The sequence below is a fragment of the Apium graveolens genome, chromosome 6, assembly GCF_009905375.1.
Source record: "Apium graveolens cultivar Ventura chromosome 6, ASM990537v1, whole genome shotgun sequence".
NCBI classification, from domain to species: Eukaryota; Viridiplantae; Streptophyta; class Magnoliopsida; order Apiales; family Apiaceae; genus Apium; species Apium graveolens.
In genome coordinates this window covers 268,083,373-268,093,418 of record NC_133652.1, presented here as the reverse complement: position 1 = coordinate 268,093,418, position 10,046 = coordinate 268,083,373, and positions in this window count along the sequence as shown.

The window sequence follows — 10,046 nt, the reverse complement described above, 5'->3', positions numbered from 1 at the left end:
ATGGTATTTATGGCCAACTTTATGCGTACTTTTTGTCTTAATGTTCCGCTGATTTTATTAAGTTGCCTAGTCATGTGGTTGGATTTCCGATTTTATGTATGTCCAGGCTAACAAATATTTCCTGTCAGTCTTTGAGAGGCCCTAAAGGTTACCAAAGAAAAATAAACATTACTGAATTTGCTTTCACAGGGTGGTCCATACAACCACACTATCGTAGGACTTGCATTCTGCCTGAAGTATGCACAAACTCCAGAGTTCAAGGCTTACTAAAGGTAGGTATCACTTGTATATGTTTCTTATGATATACATATGTAGTTTTATATGATTCCAGAAGTGAGAGAATAGACTATAATAACTCTATCAATAGGTTTATGCTGGAGCTGTAACTAAATAATAGTTTATAGAACGGAACTTGGAAGAAGTTCATCACACAGTCTCATAATAATTTGGAAGAAGTTCATCACACAGTCTCATAATAATTTATAAAACATAACTAAATAACAGTTTATATGGTATTTAGATGTTTAATTGTTAGATATTTAGTACAATAAAATATAACACGGAGGGGGTGAATGTGTTTCTTTGGATTTTAATTAACTTTGAAAGTATTTGGCTTAAATTGAACAAAGCAGATATGAACTTGTTGAGATAAATTGTTTGATAGTAAACAAACAAAACAAGATATCAAAAACTCACTTGATTGTATTAATCAAATTTGTTTTGCTACAAATCTAAGTTCTTAGAAATAAGAACTCAACTACAAATTTTGAGAGAGAATACAAGATTTTTCTAGATCTGTTTGATTATTTCTAAACTATGGACCCGTGCATGCTTTATAGACCGATAGCACGGGTTTACAAAACTTGCACTAAAATGTATTAACACATTTTCTAAAGCTATCCTGTCTATTTCCATTTCTGGTGTTAGCAAATCTGTGCAGAATCTTGTAGGTCTGTGACCATCCATTGTCCAGTGAATCTTGGCCCTTCATCTTGTATTCTTCAAGTTGCTTTTGTAGTCTTTCCAATTCAGTGAATGAATTATTTGTTGACTGATAATCTTGAATCTTGAACTTGTCTGTATTCTGAATTTTGAGATAGTTTGTCGAGATCTCTTTTGTTATATAGAGATGTCACATATCGATAAGTATAATGACTAATCGATATCTTGAGTTCTCGACATATGTGTTTGACTTGTCGAGGTCTTCGATTCTCTATATGTAGAAACACTTGTCGACTTCTCCAGTTCTCTTCATGGGCTTTTGACTTGTCGACATCTTGAGTACTCTGCATGAAGATTTTTGACTTGTCGATATCTCTAGATCTCTAGATGAAGAAATGACTTGATGATATCTCAAGTTCTCTACATATACATTTTGACTTGTCGATATCTGATATTTCTACATGCAGGTTGACTTGTTGATATCTCCTAGTACTTTTCTACAAGTCATTTTGGACTTCTCGACAGAATTCTCGATATCTCTTGATATGTGACTTATCGATATCTGATTTAGAACATTTTTCTTAGAATAACATTATTTAAATCCAAGCTGCTTCACGTTTCTCTGAAGCATCAGGATTTGATCTTCTTCCAGAGTTTATTCATTAGCTTGAAGGTTGTTCACTGAAAAATCCTCCAGTCTAATCTACTTAACATTTTATAGACTTAAGGAATACAATTACAAAATAAAAATATAGATTATCATACAACTTATCCTTAGGGCTGTCAGAATGACTTAGTCTTGTTATGTACAGGCATGTCTTACACAACAATCTCCCCCAATTTGTGAAGATTATTTGTCACAAATTCATGCTGATAACAAGACTAATCCCAAGCTAAAATTAATTGCAATAAGACTGACAAATTGACAAAGTACTATTTTTTATACATCTTGCAGTTACATCAATAATGAGTTACAAAACTTATCTAAATTTCTCATAACCGGGTTCTTTTCTAATAAGGTCCTTGAGTTTGACTAATATTCCCAGTTCTTCAATAATCCCAGTCCCTCTTTGAACTTCCACTAGTTTGAGTCATTCATCTAATGAGTAACTTTCAATCAGGTTGATCTTGTACCTTGATAATCTGTGAGTCTTAATATTCAGAATTTCACCATTTGCAGACACCCTACTAAACCCCCTGCCTTCAATTCATTTGACCTTTGCCCAAAAATTTTAATCTCCTTAGCATATTTTCTTTTAGTTTCCTCCCTTTCAGCCTTTTCCCTTGCATGCCTAATATTCATCTCTCTCAACCTTTCAGCCAACACGGCCTTCCTCATTCTTGTGCATGAAACCCTTGCATTCATCAAACTTATCACTCTCTCCAATTTTGCAGTTAAAAATGTTCAATACCTTTCATATTTTGCAAAATGAAGGTGCTTTGTAGTAGATCTTGACTTCTCCTAAAGTAACAACACAGACTTTGAATATCTCTTCAGCTAGCTGTTTGTGATAATCATTATCTGATATGCTTTTAGAAATTGGCAGAAAGTCATCTTAATCGAAATAATTCTAAAGTTCACCATCTTCAGCTTGAATTTTTCTTGATTTTCATCCTGCAATCTTGAAGTGAGTTTTAGTTGGAGGTTTGAATGAAGGTGGCTTATATATTCTCTTTAGTGAGGTTTGGCTAGCTGTGATAGGGATCTTGAGTAGAGAATTAGCAGTTGGCTTGTATAGGTACTTAGGCTTTTGGGTTTGGATTGATTGATTTTTTGTTTCGCTAGTCTTATGTGTTTCAGTTGGTAGAGTTTTTGATGTTTGAATATCTGAATCTTCTTCTTGTCTTATTCACTATCTCTCTTATTCTTTTTTTCAACATCATTCCCCTTCTTTTCCCTCCTTTTATCCTCCCTTTTATCATCCACCTTGCTGCCACTAGTTTTGCTAGAGTGACTTAGATTTGAGCCAGAAGATTTATGCTAATCTTTCTTCTGCTCATCATCATCCAAATCATCTTTTGTGTTGATATGTGTTCTAGGTAGCATACTACCTGCATTCTTTAGGTACTTAGACAGTATCTTGATCATCTCCTCATCTTCAAATGTCTTGATTTTTTTTATTTTTCAAGTTTGTCTCAAGTTTCATGATCAGCCTCAAGTTCCCCATGATATAGTGCTTCGGAATTTGAAAATATTTGCATCTCTTGGTATATGGACAAATGTAGGCCACCCCCTTACTTTGTTGTAGGTAAGGATCTGGAAATGCATCTATTTGACCCTTTTTGAGCTCTTTAAGCAAGAGAGTGTCCTCTGGAATCACCCTGTTCACCTTGTTGATAAAGATATCCACCTCAAATGCTTTTCTTGATTGTAGATAAGAAAGAGACACTTGCATACATATGTCCACACCCGAATCATTCACATTTGTAATTATCATCTTCTCCTTGAAATTTTGCCTAATCACCATCACCATCCCCAGGAAATTGATGTTTCTATCCATAGCCTTCTTGTATATAAAGTGGTTGTAGTTTAGAGAGACTCTCAGGGCTTCTAGGAGTTTATCAAATTCCTTGTCAAAAAAAAGTTCCTCAGCTGCCATCATGAGTCTGTCCAAACCAATATTATCTTTATTTTGATTTGTAGCTTGGCTGGATTTTAGTTGAGACTCCATCTCCCCCTTAGTATTGATAGCAGGCACAATAGGTGGAGGTATAGGGATTTGGGTCCTTACAGCTTGAGGTGTTTCCTGTAGGGGCACATTCAAGGCTCACATAATAGCTCCCAGAGACACTAAGGTTTGCATTTGTAGATATTTGTGGGAGTCTATTAAGGATTTGATGTCCTGTTGCTGACTTTGGACAAGGGAGGTTCATTGGGAGACTTGAGTTAATAGGGAAGCATTTGAAGTTTGTAGGTCTGAAACCTGAGCTTGAAGATTTTGGATTTGAAGGTTTGTTGAGGTAGAGGGTATGGACTGTGAACTGGATGCAGAGATGGTACCATGTGAATTATGGAAAACATTGTTAATCTTCTCCATTACCAAAGCTGATGGTTCATATCTAGCCTTGTACAACTGATCCAGCTTGACCTTGGTGTCGTTATTCTGAGTAATTTGTTTCTAGATCACCTTATGCAAGGCTATAAAAGATTCCTTCAATTGTGTAAGATTTTCTTCAATTAGTGCGAGAGAGAGAGAGAGAGAGAGCTTGAAACTTGTTAGAGAATTTGTTGAATTTAGACTTTATCTCTATGAAGGTTGGCATCAGTTCATCAATCATTTGATTAATCTTTTTCTTTACTGCAGTTTGATGTCCATCTAGAGTGGTTTTCATTGCTCTTCCAATGTGATGAAAGACTTTCAATTGAGCTTTGTACACCTCAGTAATGGCATCATAAACTCCTTGAAGAGTGAGGACCTTGCCATTGCTTCCCAAGATAATAATGTATTCTTCCCTAAACTTGGACAAGGCCTCCTCCATGTTCATTGTGAAATCCTTGGACAACCATGCATCAACATTCCCATCTGCTTCATCTGCAATCTTTACTTGATATTCTTCTAAATCTTCCTTATATAATAGCAAAATATCCTGATAGTCTTGATTAGACATATCAGTGGTAAGAAGTTGTTGGGTAATATTAGTTAGGCCTGCAAGTTGATCAGATCATTTACTGAAGTAGGTTGAGCTTGAACATCTTGCATCCATTGAGAGATTAGGTTTGAAGGTTGTGTTAAATTTGAGGGTTGGTTTGAAGTGTTTGAGGTTGATGTAATTGAGGTAGGAATTATTCCTGTGATACGTGTCACAACTTGACTCACAGTATGACTGTGGTTGTGATAGTGTGCAGTTCACTAGTAGAGTGAACCTCCATTGGAATTGAAGGAGATATGACCAGGTTACTATCATGTACAATGGCCTCAAACCCTTGTTCCTCTTGCAAGGAACTGGCACTTAAATGTGCTAGATAACTTGCCTCCCTAGTAGCTGGATCATTGGCAATTGTACTCCCAACTTCGATTGACAAAGCAATTTCAGCTAGGGTTGTGAGGGGAGTTGTTCCTGCTTGAGAAACCTCAATTGAAGAGGATTTAAGTAGCTCCCCCTCAAGAGTACTACCCTCAAACCTTGACGTCTATGAAGACTATTGTGTACATGAAGGTGCAATTGGAACCTACACAGGGTCTTCAATAAAAATTGATGAAACCCCTGTGTTTTTATAGTGTCATCAAGGTATACCTCAGCATGTAGCTTCTCACCATCTAAAGATTGTATCTGAGTGGTGAGAACAGTTTTTTGAACTATGTCACATAATGTTGGAAAGGCTTGAGAAGAAGATTCAAGCCTCTCATTGTAAGATAAAGAAATTTGAGGAATGAGATGAGTGAGTTCAGGAATGATTTTTGGCAGCCCCCCTAAATGGATGAGGGAGTTTCAAGTGATGTGCTCCCACTGTATGTGCCATCCTAATTACTTTTTTCACCCTCTTGAGAGTGCTCAAGAGGGGGTGCAGACTTTTGACAGGATGCATTGGGGAGAATACTTATTTCAATAGTGACACCTTGTTGAGAAGGTGCCACTAGAGTCTGTTGTTGCCCCCTTTATTACAACTGCATCTTTTTGAGAAGATGTGGAGGTGGCCATTTGAGTGGTCAACTCAACCTTTCTTTGCTTCTTTGGCTTCCTGACCAAGGGTGACTCAATATGTGCTTGGTCCTCACCACTCTCACTAACAACTATTTGAGGTGTTTGTTTCCTTTTTTTTTACTAACTCCATTATTTTGAAAGGATGAAGCAGTTGGTTTCCTAGCATCTACTGGTTATGAAGGTAAGGTCACAGCTGTGAAAGGCCCCTGTGTGCTATCCTGTTTGTGTACTTCCATAGGTGCAGGGGCCATAGTTGTACTAGATATGGCACTTAATCTCATATCAGGCATAAAGTAAGGGTAAGTTCTAAATTTTTTTAACATGAAGTTAGTGACATTTAGAGTTACCTTTACCTGATTCTTTGTAATAAGTGAACCAAATAAGATTTTGGACACCTGTTTACAATTGTGTATTTGATTTCTTATATTCCTTCAAACATATGAATGTAAGCTACTTTATAATTTAAAGTGGACATTATAAATCTAGGGAAGAAAATTTCTTTACCTCTACTTACCAATGGCATGACAGCTTTGTGCTGAGTTCTTCCAAGATCTACATGCCAACATTGAGGTGCCTGTTGTATGCTATGGAATGCACCAGCTTCTGCACCACACTAGAGATGTTATCATAGCCAGTCTTCCTGCATGTTAATACTCCAAAAATAGAATCAAAGATGAAGGACCATTATATCCACAGATTCTATTTGTTCAGCCTGGCCATATCAATGTTCTCACTGTAGTTTATGGAATCCGTAAACTCAGCCAACTCATATGTTGTTAAAGCCTCCACAATAGTGTTTATAAAGATGCCCAAGGCTCTATTGACATCATCAGTATTAAACTCCCCATAAACACCTTGAATTGTGCAGTTAACCACCAAAAAGACTTCTTGATTCTCATGAACAATTGTGTTTTACTACAGCTGAGTTTCAAAACTTGTTAACCATATCCAGATATAACACATGATTTACAGTTAAAGCTCCTGCAAGATAGAAATTAGAAAGAAATTTGATAAAGCACTTGAAAGTATCAGGTGCTTGGTTTGCATCCACAGTGGCCAAGTAGTTGGTTCCATCTTTGGGGATAACAACTCTAACATTGTTGGCAGCCATTAAAAGTGTTTGAGTTTGAGTGGGTAAGTGTCTAGAGAAAGAAAGAGCTTGAAACGAGTAAGAACGGTGAAGATTTGCAAAAACTAGGTCAACTGAGATCTCCAAAACGTAAAGAGGGGTTATGTCGAGATGTTTGGGTATTTATAGGCTAGAGATGTGACTTGTCGAGAAGTAAGGAATAAACGATTGATATTTTCTTATCGAGAAGTCATGTGAATTAAAAGACTCATGTCGAGATGTCACATCCTGAATCTAATCGAGAACTAGTTAGTGACTTATCGAAATGTATAACAAATACCCAGTTTGTCCTAATTGGACTGAATTATTCCAATTTTTATTGAGTAAATCAATATAAAATTAGAAATAATTTTATATCAAAAGTATTTTACTGAAATAATTTATTAAATTAAATTATTCCAGTTATGAGTTATCGAGAAGTCTAAAATTTGAACTTGTAGAGAACTGCATATAGTTAAGTATATCGAGATCTCTACAATACTTATCAAGAAGTCATAAAGAGACTTATCGAGAAGTCCATCGAGAAGTCATGGAAAAAACTTATTGAGAACTCTGTCGAGAAATCTTAAAAAACTTGTCGAGAAGTCATTTAGACTAATCGAGAACTCAGTTCTCTACATAATTTTGTTCTTAACTAATATATCTTTTATATTAATTTCACATATTAAAAATGTGAATTAACAATTAGACAGCTTTTCTTAGAATTAAAAAAAATCCAAGTTAAATTTGAATTTTCAAAAAAAAAATATACAGAGAATCCTGAAATATTTATAGATCATATTCCCGTTAATTTCTAATTAAATCAAATTTATTTTGATTTATTAGAAATTAATCTGCTGTAACACTAGGCCATAGTCCATTAATTAATTTATAATCTAAAGCACTTGAGCACATCAACTTCCGGCAGCTATGTATTCAGCCTCAGATGTGGAAGTTGACACAGATTGTTGTTGTTATTCCCAGTGGACTAACAATGAGATTTACAGAAGGGGGGTTGAATGTAAATCTCAAAACTTTTTCAAGTTTTGAGCAGTTTCTAAGGCTAAGTGTTTTTGTGAGCAAATGTGTGTGAATTGCTTGAAGCTAATGCAGACAGATTTATATTCAAACACAAATGTAAAGAATACAGAGAACTTAAAAACTTTTCTGGTGGATTTGTTGTTCCACCAGAGATGTGTTATTTCAGAAAATCTGTGATTCAAAGAATTAAATCACAGCTGCTTCCTAGTACAAACTAGATGATTTTCTCTCTGGATTTTTTTAAACAGCTCTGGAAAAATTCACATCTAATTACTAGCTGCTACTTGGTTTATATATCACCAAGTTTATAAGTGAAGACAAAACTGTAAAATACAATTAAAAAGGCTCTTCACGTGTTTCTTCTTCATTTCTCTATCCAATGCAATTTAAGCTTAGCTGTTAATCTTTGAATACTTCCTTGTTTGCACCAGAATGGAAATGCTGCATTTTCTTGATTCCTCCTAGAGGCTTCCACATTCCAGTTTGTCTCTGTCAACCCATGTGCCTCTGTCAGCTTATGAATTGTCACTATCAACTACTAATGAACTAAGCATCCGTTGAACCTTTCATCCGTTGATGCCTTATCCGTTGAGGCTTTATCCGTTGAAGCTTTATCCGTTGATGCATTAGCAGTTGAAGTCTTTATCCGTTGAAGCACTTATCCGTTGATGGATATTATCCGTTGAAGCTTTAGAGACATCCATTGAAGCTTTGTTTCTTATCCGTTGAAGGTCTTCAATATCAGTTGATACTTCTTCACTTATACAAAATTACAAGGCATGAAATATTTACAATTAGCCCTCCTATTTGCATATCCACTAGTAGTCAACATGACTGATAATTTCCTACAACATCTAAGAATTACAACTTGAATCCAGAGAATGAAATGTGCTACAATACTAAACTTATTGCTAAGTAAAGCTACTCCTTCAACAGATAGCCAAGATGGTCTTATCCGTTGAGGCTACAAACACTAGATTTCTACTTAAGTGTTTTGTTTAACTTATCATCAAACTAATACACATATTCCTAACAATCTCCCCCTATTTATGTCTACTAGAACTGTAGGCATAAATTTGGGTTTAGCTTGATGATAACAAAACACTTGACAAATATATTAACTGTAATAAAGCAGAAATTCAAAAGTGCTGCAAAAATATGTATGCTGAGATGGAATTGAAGAATTACATTGTTTCCAAGGGTGCTCCTTTAGCCTGAGCAGATTAATTTTTTTTCCTTTGATCCCTTGTTTTCTTTCCTAGCCTCCTGTCATTCTCCTTTATTTGAAGTTGAAGTTGTCTGTAGAACTCAGCTTCATCTTCTTCATTGATGTCCAACTTAGATTGCATATCCTTGAGAGTTTCATTACTGGCAATCTTGAGCTGATCTTCAAGTCTGAAAAATCTTCTGACTCCTTTGTTGTCTCTGAACTCCATCAACCAATGAGGTGATTTATGAACTGTAATTCCTCTTTCTTGAATGAGTAATGTTCTAGGCAAGGCATTGGGCTCCCACCAAGTCTTCCTTATGTTGGCAATCTTGTTGAGAATCTCAGTCTTGGCAGTCCTGGTAAAGCCAGAATCCCTTTGTATGGCTGAGTAGACTCTAACCAAGGTAGAGTAGCCTTCATTCAGAATCCTGTAGAGAGGCCAAGTTCTTTCCCCACTTCCTTTGTATTTGAACACTAGTCTTTCTGGTAGCTGTCTGTAGGCAGCTATTCCCCTTACTTCCTCCAGCTCATCCAGATAGAGTTCAATGTCTGAAAATTCTTTTATGTCACAAATGTGAACATAATCATCCTTAGAGGCTTGTGGCTTAGGCTTAGGCTTCTGAGTGAATTTGATTGAGGTTTTAGGAGGTGTTGATTTGATTCTTCTTTTCTGCTTCTTTGATGGTGGAGAAGAGGTTAAGAAGGTGGGCAATTTGATGGTGTCCCAATCAATTGGTTCCTCCTTAGGAGTGATTGTTTCACCATGGATATTTATGAAGGGGTTAGGCACAATGGGTTCAGGAATAGAAGGTAGTGGTTTGGATTTTGATTGGGTTTCTTCAGTCTCATCTACCATCTTTCTTTTTGCATTGGCCTTCTTTCTATTCCCTTTCTGCCACTCCTCTATTTCCTTACTTCTCACTCCCTCATCATCACTAAGCATGTCCCCCATACCTACATATTCACTCTTGTCTTCAATTTCTTTCTTTTCTTCAGCTTGACTTGACTTTAGCTGTTTTTCAAGCTTTGCTTGTGCTCTTTTGTCAGCCTTTAGCTTTTTGGCTTCTTCCTTCAACCTTCTGGCTTCTTCCCTCCTGGCTA